Below are 20,856 nucleotides of genomic sequence, written 5' to 3' on the forward strand. Positions count from 1 at the left end.
GGATGGAAGACAACAGCTTCGGTCTTCCCAATATTTAGTTGGAGGCAACTAGAGAGTACTGGATGTCGGACAAGCAGCCTGACAACTTAGAGACAGTTGAAAGGTTGAGAGAGGTGGGGTAAAGCAGTTCTACACTCCATTGACAGATAATTCATTGTTTGCATTGAATTATTTACTCAGGTGCTATATGAGTTATGAGTAAATAAAAGTTAACTGAAAACATATTTTTGATGTCCTGTTTCTGAAAGAAGGTATATAATCTTCCAATTATAGTCAAAACCATTTCATGCGAACATAAGCATAGAAAGCAAAATATAATTTATCTCAAATAGGAATCTCAAATTGGAATAACCTTCCACTTTAGAGTGCAGAGGAATTGACTGGTGACTGTGAAAATGAAATTGTTGTTGTTACGGATCGATGGGAAATGATAGGAATGGTTTCCCTTTTCCACCTCTCAACTGACCGAAGACAGCGTGTTTATTAGAAATGTGTTTTAAATCCCTAGGTGTTTTAATGGTCAACAAACAGACAAATGACAGGTTTTCTCATAGGTTTAAAGAAAGATAAATGTTTATTAAACAACACTCAAAAATATTCGCACCTTCACCCACTCTCACACACACACACACACACACACACACACACGAAAAGATAGAGATTATTAGATAACAAGCATTTAGGTTTGATGGTTTTGAAAAGAGTTCACTGTAAACCTTGCATTCTTCCCCGGGTGGGGCGGTGGGGGGGGCAGGGGGAATGAGTGGGGTGCTGGTGGTGAAGTTTCAAAAATAGTGCAGGCCTCTTCACCTTTTTTCTTGGTTCACTGAAGACAAAATTTGAAAAGTTTCAAGAGGGCAAATGCATTGCTACAGACTTTGTTTTGTTGTATCTCAGTCACAGTTCGATGTCAAAAATCCTGGTACCATTTCTCAGGTATAGAGTTCAGTGCCACTTCCAGTCACTGCCTACTTCTAGTTTTAAAAAATGGCATTCCTAGGCAGGGTCCTTCTATTTCTGCTGCAGCAAATGGAATATCTCCCTCTCTTTCCTTCTCTGCACAGCATATACTTTTATTAAGTTCCTTATCTGACTCCTGGTTTCTGTCACGTGACGATGGTTTCTCTTTACCATTGTCCTCATAAATGGTGTCTGATGGTGGGGCTATTGTTAGACAATGGGGTCTGTGTGTCACCCATCTTCATTCCGTTTTGATAAAGTGGAGTTTTTTCACACCTATTCATTTGAGTTCAAATTTGGAAAGACAGGGCTGAATTTTACCAAGCCCTCTACATCGGGCTCCATGGCTGTGGGGGGCTTGAAGATGGATCTGGAAGAGGCCAGCCATGGATCTCGATGCTGGGAGGGCCAGGCCCAATCCTCCCGGCAATGGCGAGGCTCTATGGCAGCCCCCACCACCCGCCGCTGGGCGACAGGGCCTCAATTACAATAGTTTTTTAGTTTTAGTTTTTAGTTTTAGAGATACAGCACTGAAACAGGCCCTTCGGCCCACCAAATCTGTGCCGACCATCAACCACCCATTTATACTAATCCTACACTAATCCCATGTTCCCTACCACATCCCCACCTGTCCCTATATTTCCCTACCACCTACCTATACTAGTGGCAATTTATAATGGCCAATTTACCTACCAACCTGCAAGTCTTTTGGCTTGTGGGAGGAAACCGGAGCACCCAGAGAAAACCCACGCAGACACAGGGAGAACTTGTAAACTCCACACAGGCAGTACCCGGAATCGAACCCGGGTCACTGGAGCTGTGATGCTAACCACTGCGCCACTGTGCCGCATAATACTTTCACACAGCGCAAAGTCAAGTATAAAACTATGAAAATTACTTTTGAATGTTAGCTAAAAAAAAACACTCTTACCCAACATTAAAATTTACCCAAATATTAAAATATGTGGAACTCAGTGAAGTGCCCCCTCGGTAGAGAGCAATGCTGGTCGCAGCTTAGTCCTCAAGTCTTTGAAGCAAAGTAGGTTAATTTTTGGCAACAGAGATTGGAATGTAGGATGCACGCCAGATTTGCCAGTTACAACCATTCTCATTTACACACTAAATTTGTCTGGAAATCTAAATTAGCAGAAGTTACAACCATTCCAAAAGTGGTGGATCTATGCAAGTGACACAATTAGAGAAAAAAGTGCTACCATAGAAATTCTGACATTGACAACATAATTACACCTGAGTTAACAAAAATCTGGAGTGATGTAATAGGCATGCAGCATATAGCTACACCAAAGTTTTACTTAGCACGTATACCTTTACAGCTTTATACCTTTACTTTCTTTATAGCCATGTTTACCCATGTGTCTCAATCCTGTTCTTAAACCTATCATGGCGCCTCACCAAGGAGATACCCAGGAGCCAGGGATGCCAGTTGTACTTGGCAGAGCTGAGGGACGAAGTTAACTTTTATCTCAGGGTTTGAGTCCAAAGAGAGTTCTCAGTAGGCTTTGTCACCACTGCAGGTGCATTGCCAGTCTGCACTGTACTTTAACATCTTCATGAGGAGGCATCTAAGATGACTAGCTAGAAAGGGCACTTATGCTGTCATCAGGAGAGAGGACAGTAATATAAAAGGTGCTAATTCTGCTGATCCTGAATTTGAGTGCTCGTGATCAACCTGATGGTTCCCTTTGGAACTTGAGAGATGGTACCCAAACAAAACTGGTTGCCATCATTCTCTCTGAATAGTCCCCGAGAGCTGAAAGTTATAATATTCTTGGTACTGTTAAACAAATACGGAATGTTTTATGAGTCTGCAGAGGTATATGAAACAGGAGCTTTATTGGAACACATCTTACTGCTCTGGCTTGCATATTCCACGAGGCTGTACGAGACACCAAATCAGGTGATGTTGCATCACTTCCTGTGTTGATATACACAGTATATGATTAGCAATTAGCCAATTAGAATTAACCCATTAACAACCCAATATCCAATATAACACATTGTACTACATCTCTCACAAGTCTCGGATTCCCATTTCAATGTAGTGAAGATCAAACAAACCACAACATTAAACTCTGGTGTGTTGCTATCCTTAATCTTGTTTTCTTCTCTTAGGTCCTCTTCTTTCCTCCGTTCTTCTTATGTGCACAACTGCTGTGGCGATTTCATGAGTCCACCAAATTGGGTCCTCTTCTCCTTTGGAGGGGATTAGAGTTTTGAGTCCTGCGAGTGGTCCCTCAGACTCTGCTGGGCAGGAGGGGATTTGGTACATGACTCAGGTTCACCAGTTGGGTTGCCATCAGGTTTGGTGGATGAATACAGCATCTCCGGTCAGTTAGATTTGGTTGATGACTGATTCTACAGATTAGGAGGCTGCTTCTGTATGGCCACCATTGCATGTCTGTTCTGTCTCACTGCACCGTACTCTCTTTGGATGCGGTAGGACCGTGGATGTGGTGTCTGTTCAATTACGTCCATAGAGAGCTTGGTCTCGGATCCAAACTGGCTCTCCTGGTTGGCGGTCTGGCAGGTTGTGTGCCTTGTGACATTTGTCATAGTTCCACATGTGGCAGCAAAGATTTTTGACCTCTTTCTCTCTCACTTTGTCCAAGTCATCAACTCATACTTGCAGAATGAGTGTATGCGTGAGTAAGAAGTTGAGTTCACAGTCTTCTTCCCATGAGGAGGTCCCATAGTCCGTGACCATTTTGGAGTGGAGTTGAATGACAGCTCATAAGTGCAAATTGGATGTCATCATTCTTCTTCAATGTACGCATTCCTCTTTCAGCTTCACTGTTGGCTTGAGGGTATCTTGGTGAGCTGGTAGTATGGAGAACTCCATAGGGTGCCGTGAACTCTTTAAAGTATTCATTGGCAAACCGTGGTCTTTTGTCTGAGATTACAAGGTCTGGGATTCCATGTGTTGCAAATATCTCCTTCAATTATGTAATTACTGCTTCAGAAATGTGACCCTGCAGTTGCTTGACTTCTATCCATCTGGATTAGTAGTCTACTATGATCACGAACATCTTACTTCTGTGTTTGAAGAAGTACATCCCAAGATGTTCCCATGTTCGTGATGGGAAAGAGGATGACATCAACAGTTATCTTGTCTCCTATCAATGAATAGCACAAGTAATACAGCTTGATATCATCTCTTCTCGGGACTTTGAGACACCTGGCCACCAAACAGAATATCCTACTCTGGTTTGAAATTTTGTGCTGCCAAAATGTCCTTTTTTTTGTTCATTCATGGGATGTGGGCATTGCTGGCGAGGCCAGCATTTATTGCCCATTCCTAATTGCCCTTGAGAAGGTGGTGGTAAGCTGCCTTCCTGAACCGCTGCAGTCCATGTGAGGTAGGTGTACCCTCAGTGCTGTTAGGAAGGGAGTTCCAGGATTTTAACCCAGCGACAGTGAAGGAACGGCGATATAGTTCCAAGTCAGGATGGTGTGTGACTTGGAGGGGAACTTGCAGGTGGTGGTGTTCCCATGCATTTGCTGCCCTTGTCCTTCTAGTTGGTAGAGGTCGCGGGTTTGGAAGGTGCTGTCTAAGGAGCCTTGGTGCGTTGCTGCAGTGCATGTTGCAGATGGTACACACTGCTGCCACTGTGCGTCGGTGATGGAGGGAGTGAATGTTTGTGGATGGGGTGCAAATCAAGTGGGCTGCTTTGTCCTTGATGGTGTCAAGCTCCTTGAGTGTTGATGGAGCTGCATTCATCCAGGCAAGTGGAGAGTATTCCATCACACCCCTGACTTGTGCCTTGTAGATGGTGGACAGGCTTTGGGGAGTCAGGAGGTGAGTTACTCGATGCAGAATTCCTAGCCTCTGACCTGCTCTTGTAGCCACAGTATTTATATGGCTACTCCAGTTCAGTTTCTGGTCAATGGTAGCCCCTAGGATGTTGATAGTGGGGGATTCAGCGATGGTAATGCCATTGAATGTCAAGGGGAGATGGTTAGATTCTCTCTTGTTGGAGTTGGTCATTGCCTGGCACTTGTGTGGCGCGAATGTTACTTGCCACTTATCAGCCCAAGCCTGGATATTGTCCAGGTCTTGCTGCATTTCTACATGGACTGCTTCAGTATCTGAGGAGTCGCGAATGGTGCTGAACATCATGCAATCAGCGAACATCCCCACTTCTGACCTTAAGATTGAAGGAAGGTCATTGATGAAGCATCTGAAGATGGTTGGGCCTAGGAGGCTACTCTGAGGAACTCCTGCAGTGATGTCCTGGAGCTCAGATGATTGATCTCCAACAACCACAACCATCTTCCTTTGCGTTAGGTATGACTCCAACCAGCGGAGAGTTTTCCCCCTGATTCCCATTGACTCCAGTTTTGCTAGGGCTCCTTGATGCCATACTCAGTCAAATGCTGCCTTGATGTCAAGGGCAATCACTGTCACCTGACCTCGAGTTCAGCTCTTTTGTCCATGTTTGAACTAAGGCTGTAATGAGGTCAGGAGTTGAGTGGCCCTGGCAGAAGTGCTGCTTTATGGCACTGTTGATGGCACCTTACATCACTTTCTTGGGAGGAAGCACAACAAAGGTCTTCTGAGAAAATCAGAGATGTTGATATCACCTGACATTTTAACTTACTACGACCCAGAGCTACCCACTATCATTGCTGGAGATACATCTTCTACAGGACTGGGACTGTACTCTTTGAGATACAGATGGATGGAAAGTACAGACCAGTTTACCATGCATCCCTGGCGAAAGAAGCAGAGTTAACGTTTCTGGTGTTTGCAGGTCACAGACCTGAAACGTTAACTCTGCTTCTCTCTCCACAGATGCTGCCTAACCTGCTGAATATATCCAGCACTTTCTCTTTTTATTTCAGATTTCCAGCATCTGAAGTATTTTGCTTTTATATTACTGTGTATCCCGTTCACTGACAGAGACTGAACAGTGATAGATAAAGAAGCATTAGCTGCTACATGGGCTTGCAAGAAATTTGCAGATTATGTTCTTGGTCTCCACTTCAAAATAGAGACAAACCACAAACACTTAGTGACTCTTTTAATTTCAAAGGAGTTAGCAAAACTACCTCCACAAGTACAAAATTCAGACTGAGGATGATGAGGTTTGATGCAAAGACATTTTATGTTTCGGGAAAGGAGCAGAATGCAGCGGATGCTTTGTCCCGCATCCCAATAGCAAGGCCTGAACAAGGTGATGCAGCCATTGTTGAAGCGGTAGAGTCCTTTGCATCGAAAACAACCACAACTTTACCAGCAACAACTCAGCGACTGAACAAAATCAGAGATGCACAAAAATGTGATGAATGTGCTCAGGTCAGAGAGTACTGCGACAAAGGAGGACCAGTATACATGCCACACAATCCCATTGTCAGACAGTACTGTGAACAGAGAGGACACTTCAGTGTAGTTGATGATTTACTCATCTATAATGAAAGTGTGGTCATTCTGAGTGTTCTGAGATGAGACATAGTACAACAATTGCACCAGTGCCAAAGATAAGGCAGAAGCATTTGCAACAATCTTCAGCCAGAAGTGCCGAGTTGATGATCCATCTCGGCCTCATCCTGAAGTCCCCAGCATCACAGATGCCAGACATCAGCCAATTCGATTCACTCTGCGTGATATCAAGAAATGCCTGAAGGCACTGGATACTGCAAAGGCTATGGGCCCTGACAATATTCTGGCAATAGGACTGAAGACCTGTGCTCCAAAACTTGACGAGCCCCTAGCCGAGCTGTTTCAGTACAGCTACAACACTGGCATCTACCCTGCAATATGAAAAATTGCCCAGGTATGTCCTGTACACAAAAAGCAGGACAAGTCCAACCCAGCCAATTACCGCCCTAGTCAAATGGATAAATTTACATAGACTTACCTGCAAACTTGACGAGTTGCCGCAATCTTTGGCGCAGCAGCTGGCACCCTTGCGTCTCAAATTCCCCCTCTGGGGAAAAGCGGCATGATACTAATGGTGGGGGGAGGAGGTAAGATTTTCAGTGCAGGGGAGGACGGGCCCAAAGACACGTAATGGGTGTAGGGGATGATGGGAAGGGTTGAACTTCAAACTTTGTGCAGTGTGGGGGGGGGGGGGGGCATTTAAAAGGTAAATGATTTGGGGGCAAGGGCAAATAGTTATTGTAATTGTTATGGGGGGACTGGGAAAGGGCATTAGAAATTTATTTCTTTAAGTTTAGGGATATGTCTTTAAAAATTTAATTTGGGCAGCAGGGCTGGCTGCCCTTTAAAAATGGCGCCAGTGCACAGGCAGCTGGCACCATTGATGGGGACAGACAGCCCGCCCTCTCCCTGAGATTGGGGAGGGCAGGCCCCCCTAGCTATTTAAATGAGCCGCCACACATGAGATCTTTGGTGTGAGGGTCGCAATTTTTTGAGCTCGCTGCTGAGATCTTAAAGTCTAGCCTATCATGTCTGCCATGCAATTGTTAATCCAATTTGTTGAAGAGAGGTAGCCATTAACACAGAATGGACCATTTACAATTTAATGCCTTCTCCAAGGCTGGTCCAGACATGAAGATTGACTCAGGGTTCTTGCAGTTTCCATGTGTATTGGCAGTACAGAATGAGGTCCCCTGACCTCTCGACTCCATCTTGTTTTTCAGAAAAAGTTTCCGTTTTTGGGTTTGTTTTATAAGTTCATTTATATAGTTCATAATTTCTCCATGTGTGAGCGTGACTCTATTAAATGAACAGTTGCTACAGCACCTCTAACCCACATTGATATTTTGTTAGCAGCAGCATGGCAATGCAGGTGGCATCCAGTGCCCACTAGGCAGTGACACAGAAGAAGTGGGACGCACTGAAAATGTCAAGTCCTCTGTGTCAGTGTAGGAAGAGGAGAGCAGCCTTTCTGAAGATGCAGCATCACTCAATCTGACCCTAGCTCAGAAACTTGCATCACGCGTTCTCTAGACAGAAGGCTAGAGGAGGGGTCTTCACGAGATGAATCACCAGCCATGTTACAGCAGCTGGATAAGATGCCATGGGTGCCAGGTGAGATCATATACTAGCTCTGGCACAGAGGACCCGAATCAAAATTTCAAGGCTGACCGGTAGGTCAGACTACTTGTAGGCAGCAAAGGCCAAGGCCCAAGAAGCTGGACTAAAGGAAGGCATTCAGATGGTAGTAGTAAGGATGGCCGTGATAAGAATAGTGATACTGTTCGTGTATTGAGGATGGCTGGGGGGGATGATGAATTAGTTGCTCTCTGAGATTTCTGGCACCAGGAGTCAAAATGGTCAACACTGCTCCTGCTCTTCCTCCTCCTCCTACTCCTGTTCCATTTCTTCTTGCTGCCCAGGTGGTGGTAAGTGCTGCTTGTTCAATGTTATGCAGAAAGCAGCATACAACCAGAGCCAGGCCCAGAGGGGATATCTCTTGTTGCCCAATAGCCAGTCTATGACCCAGCTTCTTGATTGTAATAAAGGCAGCAGAGAGAACTGGTACAGGTTGACTGTATCATGATTGATGCCAGGAAATTTGGCACAGATCGCAAACAAGCTTCACATTCAGGAAGTGATATCCCTTTTTACTGAGAAAGTTGCCAGGCTGACAATGGGACACAAGGCAACGTGTGTGCAGCCTATGCTTCCTTGGATTGTGCCTCGGATAGCCTAAAATGTGCGCAAAGCATAGTGCTCTCACCCTGCTTCATTCTATCCATAGGGAATGTAATTTTTGTGTCCTTCCTAGTGCAGAGAGCCTCAGTCACCTCTCTGATACAGTGGTGTATAGCAAACTGTGAGATGTTGCTGATGTTGCCTACTGCAGCCTAGAATGGCCCATGTCGTAAAGGTTAAGGGCCATGGGGATCTTGACAGTCATAGGCAATTTTGGAGCTTTCTAGCTATGGCTGCAACAGATGACCTACCTCAGTAACAACATCCTTGGTGAAGCGAAAGTGCCTTATAAATTTCTCCTAAGTGAAGTTGATGTATGAGATGTTCTCCCTGAAGACCAGCTGTGGGTATGGCCTCCTGTGCATCGCTTTACTCCTCTCTCTTCTCCTGACTGCTCTTGCTCGCTCCGTGTCTGTTTCACTGCTTCTCCTCTTACAGCCCCAAAGGCAGACATAATAGACTATCTGTGACTACAATAAAACTGTTTCCAAATCAGACAAATGTAGACCAGCAAAGTTATTTCCAGAAGTCAGAATTCACTTTGGAACAGCGACAATATTCATAAAAAGGCCCAAAGGTTAACTAGCAGCCTGAGGAGAATCCAGCAACTAACCTATATGGTGAGCTATTTAAAGAGCACTCCTGCTTGTTTCTTGCTGACTGTTAGTGCCATGCATTTCTGGCAAGCTTATTGCAAGGCAAGTCAGGCACTGGGGCATACCAATTTCACAAAAGGGTCCTACAACCAGAACAGAGGTCTGTGGCACCATGAATGTCTGCAGAGCTGCTCAGTCCAATATGGCAGGCAGCGCACTTCTGCCAGGGGATGGCGCGCACATGACATCTGCCAAATTGGACCTTTTGGTGCCTGTTTTATGCCTAATAAATGGGCAGGCATGATCAAATTCCTATAAACAGCCAGTTTCAAGGTGGAAAGGGAGGTGGTGGTGGGAAGAAATCTTTAGAATTTGTCTCTAAATATAAAGTCAAAGGAGAGTTATTCTTTCCAAGCTCTTATTTTGATGTCAGAAATAAGTACCAGACTTCACTGCTTCACTAAATGTTTAAGATTCCATACTGTCTTTTGGCTCTGTGTCACAGTATGTGATCTAGTCAAGAATCAGACTGAGTCTGTGGTTATGTCATCCTGTGGTGCTTGAACAACCTTCCAACATCTGATTTCAACCACATAAAGGACCATATATGGATCTCTAGGCCAATTATCACCAAAAAGACAGGCCTTACAGAGCCCAATTTCTCCCCAATGTATGAGCATGAAATCTTGAATCCATTGTTTAGACAATACATTAATCCATTTATAATAAATGAGTTAACAACTGAGTTAAAATACTGCATAAGGAATGTCATGCAAGCATGTTAAGCGTCCCTATACTAATATCATCGAAGGTAATTTCAGGCTATATTTTCTCATCTCTGTACCTTCCATTCTTTTCCATTTTGACTAAAATCAGCAATAACTTACATAGATTTCATTCTTTGCTAATGCTCAAACAGTACTGACCTTTACAGAAAGTTTGGATTGAAGCCGCCACTTCAATTGCCGGAATGCATTCTTTTGCAACATGGTTTTGTGTTTTTTGTAATTTCCATTTTTGTTTTTCTCAAATTTGTATATGTCACCAAAATCTGTATATATAATCCAGGTTTAGATGACTGCCAATTCAGTACCTACTCTGCTTTACAGACAATAGAACTGATTGCCTTGGTGTAACTTATACATCTTTCTCCAGCAGATGAAGTGGCGGCTTTGATCCAGGCTCTCTGTAAAGACCAATAGGTTTATCTTTGAATTGAGTTTTCAGAATGGGTTATTTCTGGCTGACTGAAGAACTGAGCTAAGCCAAGAATTCCCTATTGTAGTGACCCCTTGAGGCTGGAGAAAGAAATACTCGTTATATATCATGGCACCTTGCTGCGACAAATCTTTAAATACTTCAAAAGACTCTCTACAGCCCAAACAGGATAACAATGTTTATGAGAAAGCTGCTACTTATTGCCAAGTTACGTCCCAGAAATATGGACCACATATATATCTTGCCTCTGCATGATGCCTTGGGATGAAGTGGTCGGAGATAGATGGGTCAGCACGAGTTATTATTTCAAATTTGTCTCCAGTCTGTCGACTGCAGAGCAAATATTAGTTCAGTTGGCACAGTCTCCATTAATATAATCCAGTTAGAAAGAAAGAAGTGTCATTTATATAGCACCTTTCACAACCAAAGCACTTTATTGCCAATTAATGCACTTTTTTGAAGTGTTATAATGTAAGGAAATGCAGATCTACTGTGCAAACAGCAAGGTCCTACAATCAACAATAAGATAATGTCCTGTTTTAATGATGTTGATTGAGGGATGAATATTTGGCAGGACAAAGGGCTTTACCTGGAATAGTGCCCTGGAATCTTTTACATCCACTTGAGAAGGCTGATGAGACCTTGGTTTAAAGTCTCATCAAAAAGGAACTGTTCCTTCAGTTTCCACAATGGGTTGATTTTTATGGCGGATCAGGGGGTCACAATATTGGGCCAGAAAGGTGGGGAAACCCCGGCTCAGCCGTTTTGGGAGGGGCCCCAGCCGTATTTTATATTGCTGAGGCAGTTAACTGTAAGGATGGGGAACCTGCCTCCAAGAACTGCAGGCCAATCACAGGGCCAGCAGCTCAAGAGCGGTGACCATTGCTGGGACTGCATTCAGCTGGAAGAGGCAACAGGATGCTGGCAGACTGAAGGTAAGTAGGGACAGGTTTGCTGGGACCAGTCAGGCAGGCCCTGGCAAGGGGTGGGGTGGGCTTCAATTGGCTTCTGGACAAGAAGGCCGACCCTGACCTTCCTGCCCCGACAAAATTCAATGGCGTCAGGAAGGCAACAGGCAGTCTAACCCACCCTCCCCGCATCAGATGACCAAAGAAGGCTGATGAGTATATAGCAATAAATGTTAGGTGCCCTGTGCAGCCTACCTTTAAGTTTGCATCTAATGTCTTATAGCATTGGAGTCCAGCCCTAACTAATATCAACGCTTCATGCAGAAGCACAGAGAGAATGATCAGCTTCATTAACATGAAGAGTGTAAGGATAAGCCCAGCAACTACAGCCTAGTCAGTTTAACCTCAGTGGTGGGAAAGCTTTTAGAAATGATAATTCAGGACAAAATTAACAGTCACTTGGACAAATGTGAATTAAATAAGGAAAGCCAGCACAGATTTGTTAAGGGCAAATCATGTTTAACTAACTTGATTGAGTTTTTGATGAGGTAAAAGAGAGGGTTGATGAGGGTAATGTGGTTGATAGGGTGTATATGGACTTCCAAATGGTGTTTAATAAAGCGCCACATTAACAGGCTTGACAGAAAAGTCAAAGCCCATTGGATAAAAGGGACAGTGGCAGCATGGACATGAAGTTGGCTGAGTGACAAGAGAGAGAAACTAGTGGTGAACGGTTGTTTATCGGACTGGAGGAAGTTATATTGTGGGGTTCCCCAGGGTCAATTCTAGGACCACTGATTTTCTTGATATATATATTAATGGCCTAGACTGTACAGGCAGAACTTCAAAATTTGCAGATTACATAAAAATTGTGAGGAGGATATAGATATATTTCAAGAGGAATGAGCAGATCAAATTTAATGCTGGGAAGTAGGAAGTGATTCATTTTGGAAGGAAGAACAAGGAGAGGCAATATAAACTGAAAGATACAATTCCAAAGGTGGTAGAGGAGCAGAGAGACCGGGGGTATGTGCGCACAAATTGTTGAAGGTTGCAGGACAGGTTGAGAAAGCAGTTAATAAATCATAAGGGATCCCAGGCTTTATAAATAGGGGCATAGAGAACAAAAGCAAGAAAGTTATGATGAAGCTTTATTTAAAAAAAGTGATTCGGCATCAGCTGGAGTATTGTGTCCAATTCTGGGCACCATACATTAGGAAGGATGTGAAGGCATTAGAGAGGATGCAGAAAACTTTCATGGGAATGGTTCCAGGGATGATGAAATTCAGTTAAGTGGATAGATTGGAGAAGCTGAGCCTGTTCTCCTTGGACAAGAGAAGATTAAGAGGAGATTTATAGAGTTGTTCAAAATTGTGAGGGGTCTGGACAGATTGGATAGGGAGAAACTGTTCCCTTTGGTGGAAGGATCCAAATCAGACACCGATTTAAGGTGATTGGCAAAAGAAGCAATGGTGACAGGAGGAAAACTTTTTTACACAGTGAGTGGTTAGGATCTGGAATGCACCACCTGAGAGTGTGGTGGAGAGAGAATCAATCATGACTTTCAAAAGCGAATTGGATAATTATCTGAAAAGAAGACATTTCCAGGATTATGGGGAAAAGACAGGGGAGTGGGACTAGCGGAGATGCTCTTGCAGAGAGCCAGCACAGACATGATGGGCTGAATGGTTACAACACAGAAGGTCATTCTATGATAGTGGCACCCATAATCTTGCACCCTCTCCTGATAGCTCACACAGCTGTCATGAAAGCTCAGCTGGCTGCTATCTTGGTTTTGGGAGCTGCTGTTGACAGGGCCTTCCAGAGCCTGCTTTCACGTAAAGCTACAAGTGTGCTGAGGGACAATTCCAGGGAGTGGCTTTCGCTCCATGGGAGATGCACATGTTCTTGCCCACGATGGTAGCAATCCACTCCCCCTAACCACTCACCCTGCCTGGTCAGTGCCACATAGCCAGCTGGACTAGACTGCCCCAGCCCACATTGAGATGCTGCAGTCTGCAGCTGGGCGACAAACACTCAAGGTCACCCACCACAGTCATCTGAATTATCCTCGTTGGAAGCACACCACCTTTCCACCTTTCAAACTGTAGCCATTGGAGAAGCACTTTGTAGGACTAGAACTAAGGCTGGCAGAAGGGCGATTCATCATTTTTTTCTTAAATTACATCACATACTGTGACAATTTTTTTTGGATCAATTTCTTTTTTGTCCTGGATTTGGTGTTTGTGTTTAACTTTGTTATGAATTGATGGAAAAACCTATAACGCTGGACTGAGGCATGATAATTGGATGGCCGTAGCGAGGATGGTGGTAAGGATTTTGGGATTGTTGGTGCCTTGGGGATGGAATTGATGGTTTGACTGAAGCACTATTCAACTAGGGGCACTCGGGGTGGCTGTTCTTCCTCCTTCATGCTGCTTCTCCACCTGTTGCTCCAACTGCACTTGTTACTGCCCAAGGGGTGGGAACATCTGGTTCCTCATGATGACAAAATTATGAAACATGTAGCAGATGACCAAAATCTGGATCCCATTCAGGATGTACAAATCTCCTCCTGAATCATCCAGAACATTACTTGCTTGATGCTGTTTCTGGTGGTGGCATTGTTCTCATCCTTGTCACCCAGTAGCCAGGTTGTAACTTGATGGCCTGGTTGGAATAAAGGCAGCACGAAGACTGGTATAGGATGAAAAAGTCATGAATGCTGCCAGGATACAGGGCACAGTCCTGCATATGCTGCCTGCAGTTGTAAACCAACTAAGCATTCAGGGAGTGAAATCCCTTTTAGTTGATGGCAAGTTGGTGATGTGGAGCACACAAGGAAATGTAAGTGCAGTCTAAAGCATCTTTTGCCCTAGGGGAGTCTGCCATGTGGGCAAAGCCTAGTGCTCTCTTGTCCTGCATCCCTCTGTCCATGGGGAAAATAATATAGCTGTTCATCCTGGTGTAGAGAGTCTCAGTGACCTCTTTGATACAACAGGAGGTGTATCTGCAAACTGTGAGGTGTCGCTGATGTGTCAGGGAAAATATTAGAAGCTAATATTAAAGACGTTATAGCAGGGCACTTCAAAAAATTCAAGGTAATCAGGCAGAGCCAACATGGTTTTGTGAAAGGGAAATCATGTTTAACCAATTTATTGGAGATCTTTGAAGAAATAATGGGGAGGTGGTGGCGTATTCACTGGACTAGTAGTCCAGAAACCCAGGCTAGTGCTCTGGGGAATACACCCCCCTCCCCCTGCTGTCATGCCCGCATATCTGTCCTGGGCTTGCTGTAGTGTTCCAGTTAACACTAACACAAGTTCAAGGAACAGCATCTCATTTACCAATTAGGCACACTACTCCTGCCGGACTGAACATTGAGTCCAATAAGTTCAGAGCATGACGATCTCCCCTTTTTATTTATTTTTAAAAAATTTTTATTTGTTTATTTTATTTTAGTTTGTTTCATCATTAATTTTTTACCATGTGCCTACCCACTTTTTTTTTCATGTTTGTACTTTGGGCCAGGGCTGTTCATTTTTCTGTCAATTAACACCCTCTCTGCACTAACGCTTTGTCTTTCAGCACCCCATTAACATGCGGATTGCCTTTGCTCCTTGACATTCTGGTCAGTTATTCTCTGTGACCATCTGTCCTATCAACACCTTGTCTTTTGTTATCGCTTGCCCCACACCCACTTTATTTGCTTAAAACCTATTACATTTCTAACATTTGCCAGTTTTGATGAAGGGTCATTGACCTGAAACATTAACTCTGCTTCTATCTCCACAGATGCTGCCAGACCTGCTGAGTGTTTCCAGCATTTCTTGTTTTTATTTCAGATTTCCAGCATCTGCAGTATTTTGCTTTTATTTTAGTGCTCTGGGGACACAGGTTCAGATCCTACCATGGCAGATGATGAAATCTGAATTCAATAAATAAAAGTCTGGAATTAAAAAGCTAGTCTAATGGTGAACGTTAAACTATTGACAATTGTTGTAAAAACCTATCAGATTTACGAATGTCCTTCAGGGAAAGAAATCTGCTGTCCTTACCTGCTCAGGCCTATATGTGACTCCAGACTTACAGCAATATGGTTGACTCTTAAATGCCCTCTGAAATGGCCCAACAAGCCACTCAGTTCAAGGGGAATTAGGGATGGGCAATAAATGCTGGCTTAGCCAGCGACACCCACATCCCATGAACAAATAAAAAAAGAAGTGCTGTGGATAAAGGTGAACCAGTGGATGTATTGCACTTAGATTTCCAGAAGGCATTTAATAAGGTGCGACTTCAAAGGTTTTTGCAGAAAATAAAAACTCATGGTGTAGGGGGTAACATACTGCCATGGATAGGAGATTGGCAAGCTAACAGGAAACAGAGAGTAGGCATAAATGGGTCATTTTCTGGTTGGCAAGATGTAACAAGTGGTGTGCTGCAAGGATCAGTGCTGGGGCCTCAGCTTTTAACAATTTATATAAATGACTTGGATGAAGGGACGAAAGGTATGGTTGTTAAATTTGCTGATGACACAAAGTAAGTAAGTTGTGAAGAGGACATAGAGAGGCTACAAAAGGATATAGATAGGTTAACTGAGTGGCCAAAAATCTGGCAAATGGATTATAATGTGGGAAAATGTGAAATTGTCCAGTTTGACAGGAAGAATAAAAAAGCATATTATCTTAATGGTGAGAGATTGCAGAGCTCTGAGATGCAGAGGGATCTGGATGTCTTACTGCATGAATCGCAAAAGGTTAGTACGCAGGTTCAGCAATTAATTAGAAAAGCAAATAGAATGTTATAGTTGATTGCGAGGGGAACTGAATACAAAAGTAAGGGGGTTATGCTTCAGTTATATAAGGCATTGGTGAGACCACATCTGGAGTACTGTGTACAGTATTGGTCTCCTTATTTAAGGAAGGATGTAAATGCATTGGAAGCAGTTCAGAGAAGGTTTACTGGACTAATACCTAGAACGGGCAGATTGTCTTATGAGGAAAGGTTGGACAGGCTAGGCTTGTATCTGCTGGAGTTTAGAGGAGTAAGAGGTGACTTGATTGAAACATAAGATCCTGAAGGGTCTTGACAGGGCGGATGTGGAAAGGATGTTTCCTCTTATGGGAGAATCTAGAACTAGGGGTCACTGTTTAAAAATAAGGGGTCACCCATTTAAGACAGAGATGAGGAGAAATGTTTTCTCTCAGAGGGTCGTGTGTCTTTGGAATTCTCTTCCTCAAAAGGCAGTGGAAGCAGAGTCTTTAAATATTTTTAAGGCAGAGGTAGATAGATTCTTGATAAGCAAGGGGGTGAAAGGTTATCAGGGGAGGGTGGGAATGTGGAGTCTAGGTTACAATCAGTTTAGCCATGATATTCTTGAATGGCGGAGCAGGCTCAAGGGGCCGAGTGGCCTACTCCTGCTCCTAATTTGTATGTTCGTATGATGTCACCTGCTGCAGCCTGAAAGAAGCCCATTGACCTTGATAATCACAGACAGTGCTGGTGCGATGCTTGAATTGTGGCTGCTGCAGATGACACAGCCTCCTTTGTTGAGGGAAGGTGCCTCATATATTTCTCCTCCAAAAAGTTAAAGTAGAACTGCTCCCTGTATATCCTTTTTTGGTTTGGCCTCCTGCGCAGTGCCCTCCTCCTTTGCCTCCTCCTCCTGCTCCTGCTCACTTCCTTAACGTTTCCCCTCCATGACTGCAGGCAAATTGTTTAGAAGGCAGCCAAAAACAGTACAATCTTCTCAGTTCAAAATTAAGTTTCCAGAGTCAGATAACAGACCAAAAAACACTGAAAACCTACCCCCAAAACTCAAATGACAACAGGTTATTATAAACCTGCAACTAACCTGTTTTGAGTGGAGTGATCCCTTTAAATGGAACTGGTGAAGGATCCTTCTTGCCTTTTAGTGCCATGAGTTGCTTGGTTAATTTGTTACGTGGCAAATCAGGCACTGCAACAAGTGTAGGACCCCAATTTGAATATTGGTTGGCATCTTTCTATCTACGAAAGATGATGGACATGCAGCAAACAATCCATTTAAGTGGGGTGTCTTCTCTTGGTGCACCTTTGCTGATGGCTGTGAAGACCAATCCTTGAGAGGCAAGTTCTGCCACAAGTGCTGCACATGAAGCTGCCAAGTGACACTGTCAGTTGTTGTTTTTGGCATTGGCACCATTGCCAAGCTGCTGTAGCAACTGGTCGTCATGGTAGTGCACACCAGTCTACAGGATGTGTCGTCATTTCCATCTTTTGCCAGCTAGTGACTCCCAAGTGCAATAGTCAGCATTTAGGGCCTTCATGTCATGCTTACAAACATCCTTGAAGTTGAGTTTTGGGCGCCCCGTTGGTCATCTGGCCCTGGATACCTCACCATAAGAAGGTCCTTGGGTATGCGACCATTTTCCATCCTGCGGACATGTCCAATCCACTGAAGCTGCCTCTGTTTGCTTAGTGCCAACACACTTGGGAGCTCTGCCTTCGAGAGGACTGCCGCATTTGTGATTTTGTCCTGCCAGGATATACCCATAATGCACAGCAGACAGTGAAGATAGAAATTATTGAGTTTCTTTTCCTGGTAGCTATAAGTCGCCCATGTTTCACAGCCACACAGCAAGGTGCTGAGGACACTGGCCTTATAAAGGGTCATTGACCCGAAACGTTAACTCTGCTTCTCTTTCCACAGATGCTGCCAGCCCTGCTGAGTGGTTCCAGCATTTCTTGTTTTTATTTCTTAGAAACCATCACTTGGTCCTAAGGGTCAGCTTGGTGTTATCCCATTAGTGTTTCGTGTGTCAGCCGCTTTCCATATGTATGTATCAAGCTCTGCATCAAGGAACAGATTGTCCATCACCGTGGACCCAAGGTAGCAGAATTTGCTAATCACCTCCAGTGGGGTGTTATTTAGTATGATCAGGGGTGGAGATGCAACACTTCGTCCCATGACCATGGTTTTCTTCATGTTTATAGTCAAGGAGAACAAGCTACAGGCACAGGAGAGACAGTCCATGAGTCTTTGTAGCTGAGTTTCCGTGTGAGCAATAAGAGCAGTATCATCAGCATAGAGGAGTTCTCTGAACAGGATGCGATGTGTTTTTGTCTTCGCTATCAGCCTTGATAAATTGTTGACCTTGCTGTCTGAACTAGTGTGCAAGTAGACTCCTTCCATATCTGCAGGGAAGACGAAGGTCAGGAACTTGGAGAAAAAGATGCCTTGCAGAGTGGGGGGCTCGGACACAACCCTGTTTCACTCCATTCTTCACTCTGAAACTATGAAAGTGCAACCATCAAATTTACACAAATTTTACAGAAACTTGTTAACAAGCATGCTAAAATAGTGCACAGAAGCTGTTTACGTGCAGAATGTCAAATTTGTCAGTGTTGAAAGCTTTTACAATTTTGATGAAGTCTATCACAGTATGCAGAAATATTCACTGCTGGCATTAATAAAAACGGAAATAGCACCCTCTTTAGGATATTTCAACATACATCAAATCATTGCACTCAAATACATTTCACTTTGAAATTTATTGAGGTGCCTGTAAAGCACACTTCCTTCTTCCAAGAATTATAGCCTAGTGTTTTCCAATGTACTTCCATATATATGTCAATAGGGAAAGCTTGATGTTCAACAATAACATTAAAAATTATATACAGTTTTAAATTTAAAATGTTAAAGTTATTGTATTCAGAGTACGCTAAACAGAATGAATGGAGTACAGCCCAGTGACACAGCAGATAGGTGTACTAATGGATTAAATCATGTTATGATAGAAAATGGGCTCATGCCCACAATTTCCCACACAGCAAGCTCCAGAGCTTAAATAGGTTATTGGGAGGGATGTTAAATGGTAGCAAGGCATTTTGACAATGGGGGTGAACAGGGGTTAATTCATCTGAAAGTCAGATTTAGGTTAAGCTGCTCTTGTACTTTTCCCAACCCAACTGGATGTAATACAAAAGTAATAGAAACCTTGCAGCTAATATTTTAGAATGCTGAGTGTCATGTACAAGAAAGAGAAATGGGGTCTTAATTTAATGAAGCCACAGAACTTGAGCTGAAGCAGAATTTTATTTTTTCTATATAGTCTGTGATAATTGCAATTTGGACCTCAAACTAACAGAAGCACAAGTAGTCAATGGAAATATTTGTCTTCTAATTAATCAGTTAAGTAACATTCCAGTTTACACCAGATACCAAACATGAGGTAAGTATGAATTCCAATCTACCAAGTCACTTCCCATTTGTTGTTATGGAATTCATGATCCAGGCACAACACTGTGCATATTTAATCCAAGTAAAACCACTTCAATTACCCATGATTTTGGCATAATGAAAACAAACTGCAAAGCCTAATCGGAAACAGCATGCTAAAAATTTCATTTTCTATACAATCGCACCTTCCTGCCTAGGATTTTAGTGAAGTGTTTTATATTATTTTTAGTTGATATACTTAGGTTGAAAAATACAAATTGGTAAGTTGATTAAATGCACTGTATAGAAATCATGGCACAAACAGAACACTCAGAGAGAAGTATAACATTTCCTGGCTGACCCATTCTCCATCTATTGCCCTGCCATCTTAACTATCAGCCGTGTTCCAATGACTTACCTGTCAGTTGTCACTAAAAATATGTATCGGTCAGAAATGGTCAAAAAAAAAACTGCAAGGCAACCACTGCTACAAATATTCCATAATACTTGTGGGATAAATGTTCAGTTGGTAAGATTTCTTTTTGTTTGCTATTTGTAGTAGTATAGGTGTAGAACATTTAAAGGATCTGCACAAAATTAGACATCCTACCAAATTGTAAATAAATAACTTGGTTATTGTATAAGTAGCCAATAAAATAAGCCCAGCTATTTGAGCTTTATTTCTACATATTTGAGTCAAGGGGATGAAATTGGATAATGCCAGCCTGCAGCTGTGAACTGGGCATGGGATTAATCCCTATGCCAGATCAGAAAGGCCCAAAGCCCAATTGATATTGGATCGTGTAGTGTTTGTTCTGGGTTTGATTGTATTAGTCTGTCTAATGATCAGTGCTCACTGTGCATGATTGCTTAAGCCTATGGGTGGAGCTTAAGAGTTACTGAAACTGAAACTAAAAGAGGCAGGGCTGGAAGCTTCTAGTAACACAGGAGTGTTCTGAAAGTCATTGTACTGAGACCTTATAAGTGCTGAGATATTTTAAAGTACTGTACAGAAACCATTTGGTGATTTAAGACAAGTGTCATATTTGCATTGCTCCGAGATAAATCAGATATAAAATATCCAGCAAACCGGCAAAAACATAATAGGTCTTAGGCTTGATTTAAATTAGATCAGTGAGAGGAGGGATGCCTCCTGAACACAATATTCTCATGGTTGACCTCCAACTTACCACGCCCTGTGCTCTGAGCTTAACAAAAACTCTGTTGCCTGTATCCAAATTTACACCAAGTCCCATTCACCAATCTCCTTGTGTTCACTGGTCTACAATGGCCCCTGAACCATCAATGCTTCAGTATTAAAATTCTCATTCT

This window comes from Heterodontus francisci, chromosome 10, assembly GCF_036365525.1.
Source record: "Heterodontus francisci isolate sHetFra1 chromosome 10, sHetFra1.hap1, whole genome shotgun sequence".
NCBI lineage: Eukaryota > Metazoa > Chordata > Chondrichthyes > Heterodontiformes > Heterodontidae > Heterodontus > Heterodontus francisci.